Source organism: Miscanthus floridulus, chromosome 13, assembly GCF_019320115.1.
Source record: "Miscanthus floridulus cultivar M001 chromosome 13, ASM1932011v1, whole genome shotgun sequence".
Taxonomy (NCBI): domain Eukaryota; kingdom Viridiplantae; phylum Streptophyta; class Magnoliopsida; order Poales; family Poaceae; genus Miscanthus; species Miscanthus floridulus.
Genome location: NC_089592.1, coordinates 77,209,499 through 77,227,237, shown reverse-complemented (window position 1 = coordinate 77,227,237; position 17,739 = coordinate 77,209,499). Strand labels below are relative to the sequence as shown.

Genomic DNA, 17,739 nt, shown 5'->3' with positions numbered 1-17,739 from the left:
TGTGCACTTCGGGTAAGATGAATTTGTATAATGGTAGGGGATTCAGATTTCAGACAGGGCAGTGAATGATCTGAATTCGGAAGCTTTCTGTGATCGAATGGAGTCTCTGAACTCCGGCTTCAGCTTGAGTGCTTTGTACTTGTAGTACAGCCTGCGCTAGGGTGGTTCAATTTTTCTGGGAATTTGTAACCTGAATGATTACGAAAAAAAGAACAGCCTGTTCATGTGTAAATTTCTACCTATTGAGTTGCAATTGGGGTCAAGTGATCCCTTGATTTTGTGAAATCAAAGACAGAAATGATTTGTGAAATTAAATAATGAGAAGTAGAAGCCTCTCTGAATATTTGTTCCAGCCAATGCCTTGGCTACCGAGCAGTATTGACATGCCTGCATTTCATTTGCTTCAATATTAAGTAAAGCAGCGAGATCCCATCAGCCATCAGCACTATAGTTATTCTTTCTGCGGCTGATGCTGTTTTGTTGCGAGAGAAAAATACTGTACTATAGCTGATAAATCGGGCTGATAAGTTCAAGCGAACATGGCATTATCTCCATACTGGATTCCATGTGAAGAATCTATACATTTACTTATTCCTTGTGCATGATGAAGCTGGAGATGAAGTCATCATGGTACTGGTTTTGGTGTCATGATATTACTCTTTCTTAGGTGTTATGGTCACCTGATTATCTGTGGGTTTTTTTTCGTTGTACCCTGTTTATTCTTTAGAGAAAAGTGACAAGTCTAAAACAAGGAACCATTGTATTGTTTAAAAAAAGAGAGAGAGACTTCATGAATGAAACTCATTAGATATTTATTGGCCTCCTTCCGGTTATGGTGAAATCAAACTTATGCTTGTTGCTTTGTCTCAAAGAAAGTGAGTGTTTTCGATGCAGGTGGATACTTTTTGGTCAAGGGAATGGAGAAGGTATAACTCTGTGATCTCAGTTGTTAATGTATTATGTAGGATGATTGAATTAAACTTTCGAGTGTCCTTTTGTTGTTCATATATGAGACTATAGGGCTGTGAGCTTTCTTAGAAACTGAGTCAGAAAAATGGTGTAGGTGCATTACTGGTCTAATAAATACAGTAGTAATAAAGGTCTAAATATGTTTTCTGGAAACATTAGTAACATAATTTACTTTATATTACAGTTTTCATAAATTGTAGTTATATAAACGCAGGCTGCTATCGTAGTATCGTATCAAAGAAAAATTCAGCACCAACAGCCATTTGAGTTGGCCTCCTACTGACCAGTTGGCAGACACATCCTTTGTACTACTACCATCTATGAATTTCAGCTGGCTAATCTGGATGGGAGGATTGCATTCTTCTGCTATCATGTAGCCAGCTGCACCTCCAAACCTCTGATATCTGAAACTCTATTAACTCCTCATATAAGAGAGCTGGTCAGTTAGCATGATATCTGAGTCAAGAAACATACATTAGCCAAAACAAGCACACCTCAAAGTTTGCTGGAAGTTTTTCAGTGCGTGTTTCCTGGAAATATAGCTGTGTAGATTTACTCAAAGGTGCAGGTTTTTTTTTTAACTTTGTGCAGGTATGTCCTGATGGCTTTGCTGAAATCGGTCCTCACACTGAGTAAATGATGTAGTTAGAATTAGAAATTTAATTGAGAAGATTACAGTGGCATGAATGATGAGAGACATGCTATATATGCTGAAGCAACAGAAAAATTTCTGAATACTCTCTTTATGCTTGATCCTGTGGTGTGGAGGTAGGATTTCCCTGCTTTTCTTAGTGGTGGCATCTACATTTTACATGTGCTTCCTTTCCTGTTTCATTAGCTTGAATCACCACATGTGATTTTAACTGATTTAAGTCATTTTGCTATTTCAAGTATTAGTAGGATGAACATTAGTTGCTAGGGATACAGATTTGAATGTGTTTATTACCCAGCTTTCTAAATTGCAGACATTCATGGCGAAACAAAGATATTAAGAGTATTTTGTGTTTTTGATCTCTCAGGAAATCAAAGTGTGCCTTCAGATTTTATGGGCATGCTGGTCAAACGGTCACTTGTGGAGACATTGTCCACATGCTGGATTCAGATCCATTTATGATACGTATGTGCCCTATTTAGTTTTGTAAGAAAACTGTTATGTTGAGGCAAATTTACCTTGTTGAAAGCCCAACTGGACCAAACAAAGAGCATCTACTCAAACTTCAAACTTGAGCATGCATTAAGGTAACTATATATGTCTGGATTTCTAGTCGTGGTATCTGAACTTCAGGCTGGCTGTGGTGTCCTCGCTCCTCAAGCACGGATATCTAAAAGAATTGATCTCATTCTCAGAGTCCTTGGCCAGATGTGCAGAGTTGACAGTCATGGTTGGCGTTTGATGGGCTGAAGTCTGGCACCACGATGAGGAGCTCGAAAATAGAGAATTACGGCAGTGAGTTTGACCGTGAGTGGGCGAGCGAGGGAGTGAACGGAGCTGAAACAACTATCTTGATGGTTGGATGACCAACGGACGAACATTATTTGTTTTTTGATAAAGAACGGACGAACATTGTTGGTCGCCCTTACGTACTTGTAAAAGTCAAGAGCATGATTGATAACATCTCTAGTTTTTGTTAGAGAGTAGCAACGCATGGGCATTACGTTACGCACGCATGGACATCTAACTATAATGCATGGGTAAAGAATGCATGAATTATTAGAAATGCACAGAATGTCACGGATTTTGATTTTTAAAACCGTTTGCAACCCACTGACATACATCTAGTCCAGTAATATTAGATTTGTGGCATACGTGGGCGCAGCCAGGGCGGAAACTCACGCATATCATATTGAACCTCTCAAGCAATATATATAGAGAATACAAAGGCTTGGGGGCAAAGACACCTGCCCGGATACTTATGGTAGTACCACTCCCAATATCCTGCCAACCAAACATACTCTAACAAGAGTTTAGTTCAAGACAACCTCGGTCCAAAACCCTAGCATCATAATTCATATAAAGAGCAAACTTCACAAAGAGCAGACTTAGAACACCCTGTATGGTTTCCCCATGGTGCTCTTGACGTACAGGCATCTCACCTGCATAAAATACATCACAACATGTTATAACCAACTCCTGCAGCTTATATTCTAAAAGGTTCATTACATGTAAACACAACAGGAACAATTATTATTAAGGTATAGATGTAACAGAGAACAGAGCATCACTCACATTCTGCCAGTTCTTCAGGAGGGACACAAGGAAGTTGACGCTCATTTGGATGTTCTGCTGGATCTGCTTCTCCTCCATCGACAAGTTACCAACAGCGACACCCATGCAAAGGACCTTGAGCTGAAACTTGACTGTAGCCTTCGTCTCATTCACCTTGGATTCGAGGGATTCCTGGTGAGTAACCAGCGTAGGGAAAACATGATTCAATCAGCAGGGCAGGCAATGTTAGACCATATATAGCAAAAGCCTCTCAGATGCACAGCTCAGAGTTAAAGGGTACTATGATACCATTTCACAATAGGTATGTATCATTGCTTTGAGAATGTCAAATAGCAACTAATAAAACAGTTTAACATTAACACAATAATGAACAGGACATTGGCTTGCAACGAGTACCGAGTACCAGTTTAGTCATTATCATCATTATCACTCGTTGCAAGTAAGACAATGCATAGGAGGAACACTTTCAGTGCGTACCATAAACGAATGAAAACAGCAAAATCATGCAAAACTACATACAGAAATTTGAAACAACATTGCATGTTACAGCTTAGCATGCAAAGTATGTAACAATCATGTCAAAAATGGACTACTTGCCTGCCTTGTTGAGACCAGGACCAAGGAGATGGGGAATCTGCTTGATGATGGCCTCTGATGCCAAGAAAGCATGGTACTTCTTGGCAAGCTTCTTAACAAGCTTCTTGTTCTTGTTCATTTTCTTGAGGGCCTCAACATCCATGTAGTCAAGTCCAGTGTTTTAAAGGCGTCGCCTAGGCGACGCCTAGGCGTCCAGGCGTACCCAGCTCGCCTTGGGAAATAGTGGCGCCTTGTCGCCTAGGCGCCGCCTAGGCGTCCAGGCGTACCAAGCACTCGCCTGGACGCCTAGCCGCCTTTAAAACATGGGTCAAGTCCCATCTTCTCAGCCTGCAAATGTAGTAAAACAGTTTGCGTGAGGAAGAGTTGATCCATATAGAAAGGGCACTTAGATTATCTGAGCAAAATTCTCAAACTTCCATACAGTTGAGCAGAATTTGTATATACATATTTTCATGCAAATGGAATCAAGCGCAAGATTGGACTGACTAATACATGCCAGTCACAATTCAGTAATTCAAAACAATGGTGTTTTTTCAGTTCAACAAACTACTAGTGTACTACTGTAAGCATGTTCAACATATAAATAAGCAGATTTTCAAGCACATCAACAACTAACTGCTTACTTCCTCAACGTGCTGGGCATCACGAGCATGCACACCTTCATCTTTGGACGAGGGATGTGGGACAGAGCCACTGAAACGCTTGTCCTTCTGTGGATCATAATTCTTCAGACCAATCTGAAGTTCAACAGTCTCGGTGAACTTCCTATTCTTCTCCTTGGCATCCCCAACAATCTGGGAGATTGCATCCTTGAGAACCTCGGACTGCAACTTACTGCAATAATATCAGTGCATAGAAATTATTTGACAAAGATAATCTATCTGGATGGGAACACTACTCTAGCATTCCAATTATCCCTGCCAATAGGGAGAATTGTAGAAGGCAAAAACTGCAGAATAATCAATCATAATAAGCAAACTAAGTTAATCTATCTCATGTGTCGAGATAACCGCCCGAATCTATCTCACATCCATTTTCATTATGTGAACGAACTAACAGCTGAACCCAACTCCGAAAGAATCAGATTGGATGGCCTGCTAATGGGGTCCAACCCAACCCAACCCATAGCCTGTTGTAGCCCAACACTACCAAAAAATCTAAATCAAGCACCCACCCCGACCTGCTCCGCAATGACCACCCCAACCCGCAAAATTAAACCCATGCAGCATGCTAACTGATGCTCTCAGGTTGCTGAAAGGTCCGTCCCCAGGCTGTTCTGAATCATGGAGAAAAATAATCCAGACGAACATGAATAGAAATTTCTGAGCAACGCATCCAAGATCCAGGATACTAATTTTGACTCCCACAGTTCGTTTAAAAAATATGTCACAGAAAAGCCAAACTGGACGGCCATTAGCAACGGCCAGCCAGCATTAAATCCTGCATTTCTTGTTGTAGGAAAGAGCTCCAGAGCTGTGGTGGAAATTGTGTGATCACTTCCATATCACACAGTCACCTCGCTTTCCAAATCCATCACTAATCCAGGGAAAAATAGCCAAAAAGAACAAAACAGACTGCAGCCAGATGGATCCAGAAAAACAGAACCAGTGCAGAGCGATGCGGTAGACAAATGGACCAAAAGAAAACAGAACTCAACAGCAGAGATAGGTTAGAGAAATCGCTGATGAACAGTGCTCCTCGTTTTCTATGCAAGCTGCCAGCGGTGGCAGATCGAGGATGGCGACAGCCTGTGGCAAGATACGACTGACAAGCACATCCTCTCCTGAGCTGGCGACACGCTCCTCCTACCGCCCCACCTCCTCTCCAGTGTGGTGGCTCTCGCTGATGGATAAGGCTCATGTGTGGCTGGTCTTTGTGGGGCTGTGCTGCTCACATGGTCCTTGTGGCTGTTTTTAGGACAGCATCTTAGACTAGAGGACAGCATCTTAGAGAACAGCATCTTAGCTAGGGCAACATATTAGCATCTTAGACTAGCATCTTGGCATATGCTTGGCTGGCTAGCAGGCTATAAATATGTAACCCCAATCCCTCAGGTTGGTATGGCATTTGTGTGAGCTTGTGTGAGAAATAGACAAGAAAATTGCCCCAACTCCTAGTGTCATCCTCTCTCGATGAGAGTAAGAATTCTCCTACTACCAAGAGTGAGAATTCAGCGACTAACAACTGGTATCAGAGCCGTATTATCCTGTAGCCTGAGCATCTCTTAGCTCATCTTCTCTCCCAGCCCCACAACAGCCCCAGATGTTGGCAGCAGCAGCTCCTCCAGCCGCTCCTGTTCACTCCTCTCCCAGCTCGTCTGAAGCAGCCCTCTCCCCACACAGCAGCCCCCCGGTAGCGCGTCATGTCCGCAGGGCAGTCTCAGTGCTCGGTCACCTCGAGCACGCGGCGTCGGCAGGAGGCCGAACTTGCCGCGGCAGAGGAACGCGAGCGAGCGGCGGCAGAGACCGCTGCAGCGGCGGCAAGGGCGTCGAGGCTGGCAGCGGCGGAGCTGGCAGCAGCCAGAGCGGAGGCGGAAGCAGCGGCGCGGCGAATGCAGCGCGTGCGGCGGCAGCGGAGGTCGAGGCTCTGCGCGACAGCATCGGCAGCTCCATTTCCGCTGATGACACTGCCGACGCGGATCTCGAGCTACTAGAGAGGGAGGCAGCGCGAGCGCGGGCGGCGCAGTGGACAGCCACGCACGCCCACGAGTGTGGCGGCAGCCCAGACAGGCGCGGACGCGCTGGCGGCGCTCCTGGAGGAGGCGCACACGGCGGTGGCGCTCCTGGGGCAGCCGCGCACGCCCACGAGCGCGGCGGCAGCCCAGACAGGCGCGGACGCGCTGGCAGCGCTCCTGGTGTAGGCGCGCACGGCGGCGGGTGCCCCTGGAGGAGGCGCGCACGGCAACGGTGGCGGACGGGTCGATGGAGAGCGCGGCCTTCACAGGCAGCATGGCTCTCTCTCCCCGGATCGGTACCGACGGGTCGATGGAGAGCGCGGCCTTCACAGGCAGCGTGGCTCTCTCTCCCCGGATCGGTACCGTGGTTACCACGGGCTCCAGGCTGTTGTCAGGGACGTCGGTCCCGGCGGTGGGTGGCCTACCCTCGCCAAGACCAACTACGTCGAGTGGGCTGCGGTGATGAGGGTAAAGCTCCAGGTGCGGCACATGTGGGAGGCAGTCCGGTACGGCGACGTCGACTACGACCTAGATCGACGGGCGCTGGATGCTCTCATCGCTGCAGTCCCGCCCGAGATGCAGTTCTCGCTTACCAGCAAGCGGACTGCCAAGGAGGCTTGGGACGCCATCGTTGCGGCACGCATCGGCAGCGACCGCGCCCGCAAATCCACACTGCAGGCACTTCGCAAGGAGTGGGAGAACCTGGCCTTCAAGCCAGGTGAGGACGTTGATGACTTTGCTCTCCGTCTCAACACTCTGTTGCAGAAGATGGTGCAGTTCGGCGACGACACCTACGGCGAGGAGAGAGCTGTCGAAAAGCTCTTCCGCTGCGTCCCCGAGAAGTACAAGCAGATGGCTCGCTCAATCGAGTCTCTGCTGGATCTCTCCACGATGTCGATCGAGGAGGCGATAGGTCGCCTCAAGGTCGTCGACAGCGATGAGCCACAGTCCCTCTCGGGGCCCATCACCACTGGCGGGAAGCTCCTTCTCACTCGAGAGCAGTGGCTTGCCAGCCAAGGTGATCGGAGGAAGGGGGAGCCTTCTTCCGCGACAGGCGGCCGCAAGCGTGGCAAGCCGCGCAGAGACGCCCAGGCCGGGGCGCGAAGACATGCCAAGGGTGATGCCCGCGGAGGCGCCCAGGGCGGCGTCGCCGACAGGCACAAGCCGGCACGAGACGACACCTGCCGCAACTGCGGCCAGCTTGGCCATTGGGCCAAGGACTGTTGACAGCCACGACGCGGCCAGGCCCACGTCGCACAGGCGGAGGAGCCGGCTCTGTTCATGGCACATGCCAGCATCGAGCTACCTCCAGCGGCACCGGCCGTAGCGGCTCTCCTCCACCTTGACGAGCCAAAAGCACACGCCCTCCTCGGCGACAGCTCCGGCAACGACAAGACTGACGGGTGGTGCCTCGACACCGGCGCCACCCATCACATGACCGGTCGACGGGAGTTCTTCACCGAGCTTGACTCTAGCGTCCGAGGCTCCGTTAAGTTTGGGGATGCCTCCGGCGTGGAGATCAAGGGCGTCGGCTCCGTCATCTTCACCACCGTGTCTGGTGAGCACAGGCTGCTCACCGGAGTCTACTACATCCCCGCGTTGAGGAACTCTATCATCACCTTAGGACAGCTGGATGAGAACAGTTCGCGCGTGGTGGTTAAGGACGGAGTCATGAGGATTTGGGATCATCGTCGTCGCCTTCTTGCCAAGGTATCCAGAAGCGCAAATCGACTCTACGTCCTTAACGTTCAGGTGGCACAACCCCTCTGTCTCGCTGCTCGTCGGGATGACGAGGCGTGGCAGTGGCATGAGCGTTTCGGGCACCTTCACTTTGAGGCCCTGAAGCGGCTCAGTGCCACGGAGATGGTGCGAGGCCTGCCATGCCTCGACCATGTGGAGCACCTCTGCGACGTCTGCGTGTTGACGAAGCAGAGGCGACTCCCCTTTCCACAGCGGGCTAGCTTTCGAGCCAAGGAGAGGCTCGAGCTTGTGCACGGGGACTTGTGTGGCCCGGTGACACCGGCCACACCGGGAGGACGACGCTACTTCCTGCTGCTCGTCGACGACCTCTCCCGCTACATGTGGGTGATGGTCCTCGGCAGCAAAGGAGAGGCTGCGGACGCCATCAGGCGCGTGCAGGCTGCTGCGGAGGCGGAGTGCGGTCGCAAGCTGCGCGTGCTGCGCACCGACAACGGCGGCTGAATTCGTGTCGTACTGCGCTGACGAGGGCATTCAGCGCCACTACTCCACGTCGTACAGCCCGCAGCAGAACGGCGTCGTCGAGCGGCGCAACCAGACGGTTGTGGGGATGGCTCGGGCCCTCCTCAAGCAGAGGGGGATGCCGGCTGTCTTCTGGGGAGAGGCGGTGGTGACGGCCGTCTACATCCTCAACCGCTCGCCTACCAAGGCGCTCGATGGCAGGACGCCGTACGAGGGTTGGCATGGGCGCAAGCCGGCGGTCTCCCATTTGCGGGTCTTCGGCTGCCTCGCGTTCGCCAAGGAGCTTGGCCACATTAGCAAGCTCGATGACAGGAGCACTCCGGGAGTATTCATCAGCTACGCGGAGGGCTCAAAGGCCTACCGCATCCTCGACCCGAAGACACAGCGTGTGCGCACGGCGCGCGACATTGTGTTCGACGAAGGGCGAGGATGGGCGTGGGACAAGGCGGTGGACGACGGCTCGGCTCCGACATACAACGACTTCTCTGTCGAGTACGTCCACTTCGAGGGAGCTGGGGGAGTAGGCGGCTCTTCTTCGGCGAGCGCGTCTACCCCAGTCCCCGAGCCTCCACCGACCCCGACGCCTGCTACTCCGACAGCACCACGCTCTCCAGCCAGGACCTCGGCTGCGATGAGTTCTTCGTCGGCTCCACCACAGCCGGCAACACCACGCACTCCAGCACCGACAGGCACCACTCCGGGCACGTCTACTCCACCACCAGCTCGTGTCGAGCACGGCCCGGTTGAGCTCGCTACTCCGCTCTCTCACGACGAGGAGCGCATCGACGCGTACCACGACGGCGAGCCGTTGCGGTACCATACGATGGAGAACCTTCTCGGCGACCAGCCGGTGCCGGGACCGGTGCCTCACGACCTGGAGGCGCAGTTGCACCTTGCGTGTGACGACGGCGAGCCTCGGTCGTTTGCAGAGGCCGAGAGACACGCGGCATGGCACGCCGCGATGCAGTTGGAGATGGATGCGGTTGAGAAGAATCGCACCTGGGAGCTTGCTGACCTTCCTCGTGGTCATCGCGCGATCACCCTTAAGTGGGTGTACAAGCTGTAGAGGGATGAAGCCGGTGCCATCGTCAAGCACAAGGCTCGCTTGGTGGCACGAGGTTTCGTGCAGCAGGAGGGGGTCGACTTCGACGACGCCTTTGCTCCCGTGGCACGGATGGAGTCCGAGCGACTCCTCCTTGCGCTAGCTGCCCAGGAGGGCTGGCGTGTTCATCACATGGACGTCAAGTCGGCGTTCCTTAACGGCGACTTGAAGGAGGTCTACGTGCACCAGCCGCCGGGATTTGCGATCCCCGGCAAGGAGGGCAAGGTGCTCCGCCTGCGCAAGGCCCTCTATGGCTTGCGGCAGACACCGAGGGCGTGGAATGCCAAGCTGGATTCCACGCTAAAGGGGATGGGCTTCGTGCAAAGCCCACACGAGGCGGCCATCTACCGACGGGGCAATGGAGGAAATGCCCTGCTAGTGGGTGTCTACGTCGACGACTTGGTGATCACCGGCACCAAGGATGCGGAGGTGGCGGCATTCAAGGAAGAGATGAAGGCCACCTTCCAGATGAGTGACCTGGGGCCTCTCTCCTTCTACCTAGGAATCGAGGTGCACTAGGATGACTCTGGGATCACACTTCGACAGACCGCCTACGCCAAGCGCGTCGTTGAGCTAGCTGGGCTCACCGACTGCAACCCAGCTCTCACTCCGATGGAGGAGATGCTGAAGCTGAGCCGCGACAGCACGACGAAGGAGGTGGACGCTACACAGTACCGGCGTCTTGTGGGGAGCCTTCGCTACCTCGCCCACACACGGCCGGACTTGGCATTCTCCGTCGGCTACGTTAGTCGGTTCATGCAGCGACCGACGACGGAGCACCAGCAGGCTGTGAAGAGGATCATCCGCTACGTTGCGGGGACTCTCGACCACGGCCTCTACTACCCGAGGTGCCCTGGGGCGGCACACTTCGTCGGGTACAGCGACAACGACCACGCCGGCGACATCGACACCAGCAAGAGCACGAGCGGGATCCTCTTCTTCCTCGGCAAGTGTCTCGTTAGCTGGCAGTCGGTCAAGCAGCAGGTGGTGGTCCTGTCCAGCTGCGAGGCCGAGTACATAGCGGCCTCCACCGCTTCGACTCAGACGCTCTGGCTCGCTCGACTGCTTGGTGATCTCCTCGGCAGAGACACTAGAGCGGTGGAGCTCAGGGTGGACAGCAAGTCCGCTCTGGCCCTGGCAAAGAACCCCGTGTTCCACGAACGCAGCAAGCACATCCGGGTGAGGTACCACTTCATCCGAGGCTGTTTGGAGGAAGGGAGCATCAAGGCGAGCTACATCAACACCAAGGACCAGCTTGCAGACCTGCTCACCAAGCCCCTTGGGAGGATCAAGTTCCTTGAGCTCTGCTCTAGGACCGGGATGGTTCAACTCTCCCACAAGACGACGCACAAGACTTAGGGGGGGAATGATGGATAAGTCTCATGTGTGGCTGGTCTTTGTGGGGCTGTGCTGCTCATATGGTCCTTGTGGCTGTTTTTCTGTTTTTAAGACAGCATCTTAGACTAGAGGACAGCATCTTAGAGGACAACATCTTAACTAGAAAAGCATATTAGCATCTTAGACTAGCATCTTGGCATATGCTTGGCTGGCTAGCAGCCTATAAATATGTAACCCCAACCCCTCAGGTTGGTATGGCATTTGTGTGAGCTTGTGTGAGAAATAGACAAGAAAATTGCCCCAACTCCTAGTGTCATCCTCTCTCGATGAGAGTAAGAATTCTCCTACTACCAAGAGTGAAAATTCAGCGACTAACACTCCCACAGAGCCCTGCCCACACTAGGCTCCGTGGAGGCTCCGTGGGGGGAGTGGTGCCACACCGGCCACGCAGCTCAGCCTCGCCACCGCCCAACGTAGCAGTGACCCAGCCCCCACCCCTAGCTCCCCTGCGACAGTAGGGCTGATAAAACCCGCTGACTGCACATGCCGACCCGCCCCAACTCGCGTTTCTTGTAAACCCAACCCGTCCTGATGCATGACACTGTAAAACAAGGTTCCACCCATTTACACAGCACACATTAGAACCCGTCCCAAAAAAACAGTTAACCCCGCCCCGTTAGCAGGCCTAGATTGGAAAGACCACGGCTAAATCAAGCATAAACTAATCAAAGCATGATACAAAGGGGCTCCTAGATTTCTTATCATCCTTAGATCGATAACATAGCTTATAATAATCAAATGAAACACAAGTCAAATACATAAGGCATTGATCTCCTGAAGGCACGATTCAGCTGAAAGGACCAAATCCTACCATGGCAATCGACAAGACAACTACACGAAATCGGCATTTCTATCGCAAAACTGATGCACGACATAACAGATGCGACGAGAGAAAGAGAAATCAGTAGTACCTCATGGCTGCAAACGATCACTCGATTCCCTGTAGAAGGAACAACAATAAGAAATAAAAAACAGAAAGAAGGGTCAGATACGGTAAAATGGACAGCAGATAGGGCATCGAAACATGCGATTTCGCGAATCGAGCCGTCAGCAAGAGAGGAGGCTGCCATGGCAGCAGAACCGTACCTGCTTAGGGTTTGGCCCGAGGCGAGCGACGGAGCGAGAGGAAAGGGAAATGAAACGGCGGCGCCGGGTGTTTATATATATGAGCGGGGAGCGGTGTCGAAGCAAAACCCTAGAACGAGCTCCTGATGAATGACGCGTGTTAAGCTTGACACCGTCGGATGCGGGTATGGACGTTATGGGCCATTGGGCCTCTTCCGGATGTATGTGGGCCATGTGTTGTCGCTTTGCCGCTGATAAAGGGCCTCCAGTAGCGACCATGGCCTTGTTTGCTTTGCTGAAAAGTCATGGCTGAAAGTACTGTTCACTGATTTGTTGTGAAAGAAAAATACTGTTCATTCACTGAAATAGTACGGCTCATAAGACAAGCGAACAATGCATATAAGGCTATTTTAACTCCTATAAGCTATCGTCATTATCAGATTTCCCTCCTACATTAAAATCAGACATTTTATACCTCCTATAATCTCTCAAGACCATTCAAATTAGCTCCCGCAATGGATTGAAGTGTTTTTGAATGAGGTTCCTTAATTTTTTTTAATTAAATTAAAATCTAGTAAATACTTGATAATATTTAAAATAAAAAATGTCTCTAAATTTCTAAGGTTTCAAGATAAATCCTAGATATATATATTGGGATGTGAAAAATTCAAATAAAATATTTGATTGTTAAAATGTCTCTAGAAGTTTTTTAAAAACATATTTAGCACAAGAAAAATGGGAGAAATACTAAAAATCTTGAAAAATTCAAAAACATTATGATTGATATATATAAACGAGCTTTTAAAACTTGACATGACAAAAATATGAGATGCAACCAGTATGAACGCAACATACATTAATGTTCAGTATTTATGTTATGCATTTGTGGTTGTTGCATCTTATGTTTCAGTTGTATACATTTAGATATCAACTAGAATGATTTTGGAATTTTCTATAGTTTTTGGATATTTTTTTCCAGAATTCTAGAGTTAAATCTAATTTTTGGAAGCTGCTAGAGATATAAGCTCTAAATATTTTATTAAATTTGTTGTATACTAATCTATATCTAGGATTTTATCATAATTTTTAGAAACTTAGAGGGATTTTCCTTGGTTTAAATATAGGGTTTGTGAAAAACACAAAAACAAATGTCCCATTGTCAGCAAACTTAGCTGATTTCGTTCCCTGGACGTTACTTGCATGTGCATATGGCCACTTGAGCATTTCTAGAGCTAGGACAAGCTAATGCTAGATGGAGGAAAAAGCTTTTGTTCCTTTCGAGCTAAAATTGATGGACACACCCACCAAAAGGGTATGTCTGAGTCCTATGTTTCAAACTCAAGTGCGTCAGGTCACTTGCTACATTTAATTATGCTATTAACATATATGGGGAAAAATATTGAACTAGGCTTTTTAATTATTTTGGTCTAACTTAACCCTGCTTAAGCCTATCCAATAACTCGAGGTGATTCAATTTTTTTTTGTCTGAGCGGCGGGTGAGCGGTCCCTAAGATGGTCAGGTTAGTCAGAGATCCGAAGTTGAAAAATGCTTAAGCAAACAATAGACTAACAAAATCTTGTTTTGGTGGGTATATATATGACCTAGGAAAAGAAACTTCAATAGTCATTTTGACTAACTGACGGCTTAAAACTTTGTTGAAGTTTAATATTATGCAAACTAACTCCTATTTTCCTAGAACCAAAAACACGCTACTAAAGAAGAGTTAAACCCATCCAAGGTGTCCCTCTTTATGTTTATGATGATTGGTTACGTGTATTAGTCTAGTCTGCGTTGTATTAGACCTTATTTAGCACAATTTAAGACAATATATGCTATGTCTTGGTGTTTGCTTGTACTTTGTGAAGTTGGCAAGATTGTGTTCGGCTCTTACATTGTGTTGCATATAGTCACATCTATATGTTCTAGTAGAGGTTTGTGTTCTAGTGGAGGCACGGCGTGGGAGGTGAGAAAAGTTTTATTTTTGTGTGTTCCATCATTGCATACGACCAAATTAAATTTGGCGTATTGGTTAATGGTGCATTGTACGTGTTTTGAGCAATACGCAAACTTGTACAAGAAGCTTTGTGGACAACCAAACATGGATAGACTACACTCCACACAAGCAACCTAAATACATATATCAATGTAGGCAACCAAATGGATGCTATGTGAATGTGAAGGAAATCATCTCGTCAAGGGCAGAGTTAATTAGTTGTTAGTTGTCACATACATGTATATATGACGACTAAGTAGTTGTGACATACATATATGATTGGCAAATTAAGGCAGTCGGCGCGCCCGGTAGTTGGGAGCGCCGAATATGCGGCTTGCTACCTTGCTGGGGACGACGATGGCCACCTAGTATATATAGCTTGGATCCTTCAGGCGGCATCTGGGCACAATGCAGTCCAGTGATCCTATATATATATGTATGTATATCCGGCCTCCTATATATCATCTATCTCCTCATCCCATATGCAATGTTTGCGACTGTGATCGAGTAATCCAAAATTAATACTGTAATACTTTCATCGACGACGATCGGGTGATTATTATGCACGTAATTAATAATAATCTAAATATACCATTGATTACAAGAGAACATGCAAGGCATCTCTTGTGGATATACATACACGTACGTATGTATGTCCATCGCCGCGTCCGTCGTGCGTCGTCGTCGTCGTACTCCTTGTTATTACTCTTACTCCACTTACTACTAGTACTAGTAGCTCGTACATGATTTGATGAAATGATGAGTTCCTCTCTCTCTCTCTCTCTCTCTGTGTGTAGTAGTTTCATAATTATGCACACTTATTAGTATTTAGTTGTCCTCAAACCTCAATCATACAGGCACGCCGGAAACGAGAGCTTGCATAATTGCTTTGATAGAGTCTGTGGGTTCGTGAGGCTGGGCAGCCGTGGCGCTGTCGTGTACTCCCTCCGTGTCAGAATAGATGACGTTTTAATTATGAAACTACTAAATATTGATACGATTTACAGAGACATAAATACTGATACGATAGATTTTGACTCATCCTAAACTTAAAATTACATTTTCTTTAGAACGGCGGGAGACTAGGAGTAGATGGATTTTCATCGTATATAATAATGTATGTATATATTATATGCATCTAATCATAATGTACTCCGTATGTATATATATTTTATATATACGTAGCTTGCATAATTGCTTTGACAGAGTTTGTGGGTTGGTGAGACTGGGCAGGCAGCCGCGGCGCTGTCGTGTACGGTGTACGTCGTTCCATGCGGTCGCCTCTCCCGGCCCTCTCGCATCATCGTCTCTCCTTGTTCTGTTCCTACGTTGGCAGCATCGATCGTAACGTAACAATATTACAGTATATCCTTCCTCCATCCATGGGGCGGATCACCCACCACACACACGCATCATCTACTCATCTCCTTCGTTCTCCTCGTAAAATCCATGGGGCTCCCATGGAATGGAAGAAACAAGAGTATGTCACTTCATCTTCAAGCTGCTGCTGATGTTACGTATACTCTTCCTCCCATGCATGCGTGTCTTGCCTCGGCCACTTATTCCTGCTTCCATGCTTATTATTTGATCACTATATAAATGAGAAATCTGCATAATACTTAGCAGTGCGTTTTGGTTTAGGGATTAGCTTCATCCGGCAGCATGAGCTCACTCCCACATGCATGCAGGATCGGGTCATCCGTCACTTTTCTGAGGAATGAGGTCACTCCGGCAGATCGGCTCACAAGAGTTAACAAACAAATCGACTGATGACGGACGGTATGGGCTTATGACGCAAACCAAACGCCGCTGTCAGGCTCAGACTTACGCTAGGCTCGGATGATTCCAGGCCAATCAATTCAGCAAACCAAACGCGCTTGGGATGACTTTCTTTCTGATCCTTTTGTTAATCGGTAGTGATACAATTAAGACGTCCATCCATCGCGTGCCGCTCGTCCAATGACCATATCCATTATCCGCTGGTCCGTTTCTAAAAAAAAATCATTACCGCACGTCTCGCTCCGCTCCGCTCCCGCACGCGGCACTCGACTGTCAGCCCTACCAGGCGCGGTGCGCGGTTGCCCTCTCCTAGTCTCGGCGGTGGCTGTTGGCCCTGCTAGGACCGGCGTGCGGCCGCTGTCTCCCTGCCGCGTCGCGCAGCCGCCACCATTGGCCCGCCGCCTACAAGCGGTGTCAGGCTGCTGCCTTCGGCGAACTTCACACGCCGACGAGCCTTCATTCTCCCAAGCAGCAAAGAGATGTTGCGATGTGCCGATGAAAACGCTTGTTGCAAGCGTATGTTTCAAGTGTTTCAGAGAATCATATACATTGCAAGTGTTTCAGATGGACGTTGCAAATATAGATCGGGATGTTGCCTATGTTGCAATGGTTATACACGTATGTTGCAAATGTCTATTCCTAATTTCCAACGTTCCATCTGTGTTTCCGGACGTATTGTTGCAAGTGTGTTTATTTGGATATTGCATATATTTCAAACATATATTACAAGTGTTTTATTTGGATGTTGCGTATGTTTGCAATGGTTTTCAAGTGTTTTTGCAAGTGTTTCAGAATCATGTTTCAAGTGTTTTATTTGTCTTCTTTTTGTATGTTGCATCCGGATATTTCAAAAGTATATGGGACGAGTGCAACAGATTTCCATCTGTTTGGTGTGGATCAGATTTCCGGCGGTGTTTCTCGCCTCCACGGCGGTTAGTGGCGGTGGGCAGACCACACCCCTACAGCAGTGGTCAGCGGCGGCTTGAGGTAGCTCTCGAATGGTGCCTACGGACGGCGTGGGCCTTGTGTGGGCGCGCAAAATGGCGCCACAGGCGGACAAGCGCTAGCGGTAGTTTGTTAATTTGTCACAATGACACCTCAATGGGATATTTTTTTTGAATGTAATAGCATGAGCTCTGCCTTTCAATTAAGATAGGGAAAGAGGGTTTATGTACAAGGAAGAAGACACTCCGAAGAGGGTATTAAGGATCCCAGGTGCGCATGAAAACACCACGAAAACACATTCCTTGCGGCTAGAGAAGGGAGATTGCTAAGTGTAAGCGAAAGCCCTCTTCCTTTGCTCGATGTCCTCCTTGATTCTTGCGGCCACTTGTGGCACCGTCTTTGCGGTATTGTTAAAAATTCTCCTGTTTCTCTCTTTTCAAATATTCCAAAATGTGTAGATCACTACCCCATTGAGCCGTCTGCGTTCGGTGGTTGGCACTTTTTTTGCTGCTTCTTCCCACCATGCTCTGATCTCGACGGGGTCCCCCTGAGGCTGTGACTGCAGCACACTGAAGTTCTCCCAAGAGAGGATTTGGTCCCAGACCTCCTTTGCAAATGGGCAGCACAAACAAAGGTGTAGTGCGGTTTCTAAGGGCCCGTTGCAAAGCACGCAGTGATCTGATGTGGCCACCCTCTCTTTTATAGGTTTTGTGCCGTGAGAATTTTGTCCTGCACTAAAATCCATGCAAAGATCTTGCATTTGTTCTCT

General features: G+C 48.8%; 1 pseudogene; it reads right to left on the bottom strand.

Moving 5' to 3' along the window:
* Window positions 1-2,759: 2,759 nt before the first annotated feature.
* Window positions 2,760-12,312, bottom strand: LOC136501322 (large ribosomal subunit protein uL1-like; annotated as a pseudogene).
* Between the last annotated feature and the right edge of the window lie 5,427 nt (window positions 12,313-17,739).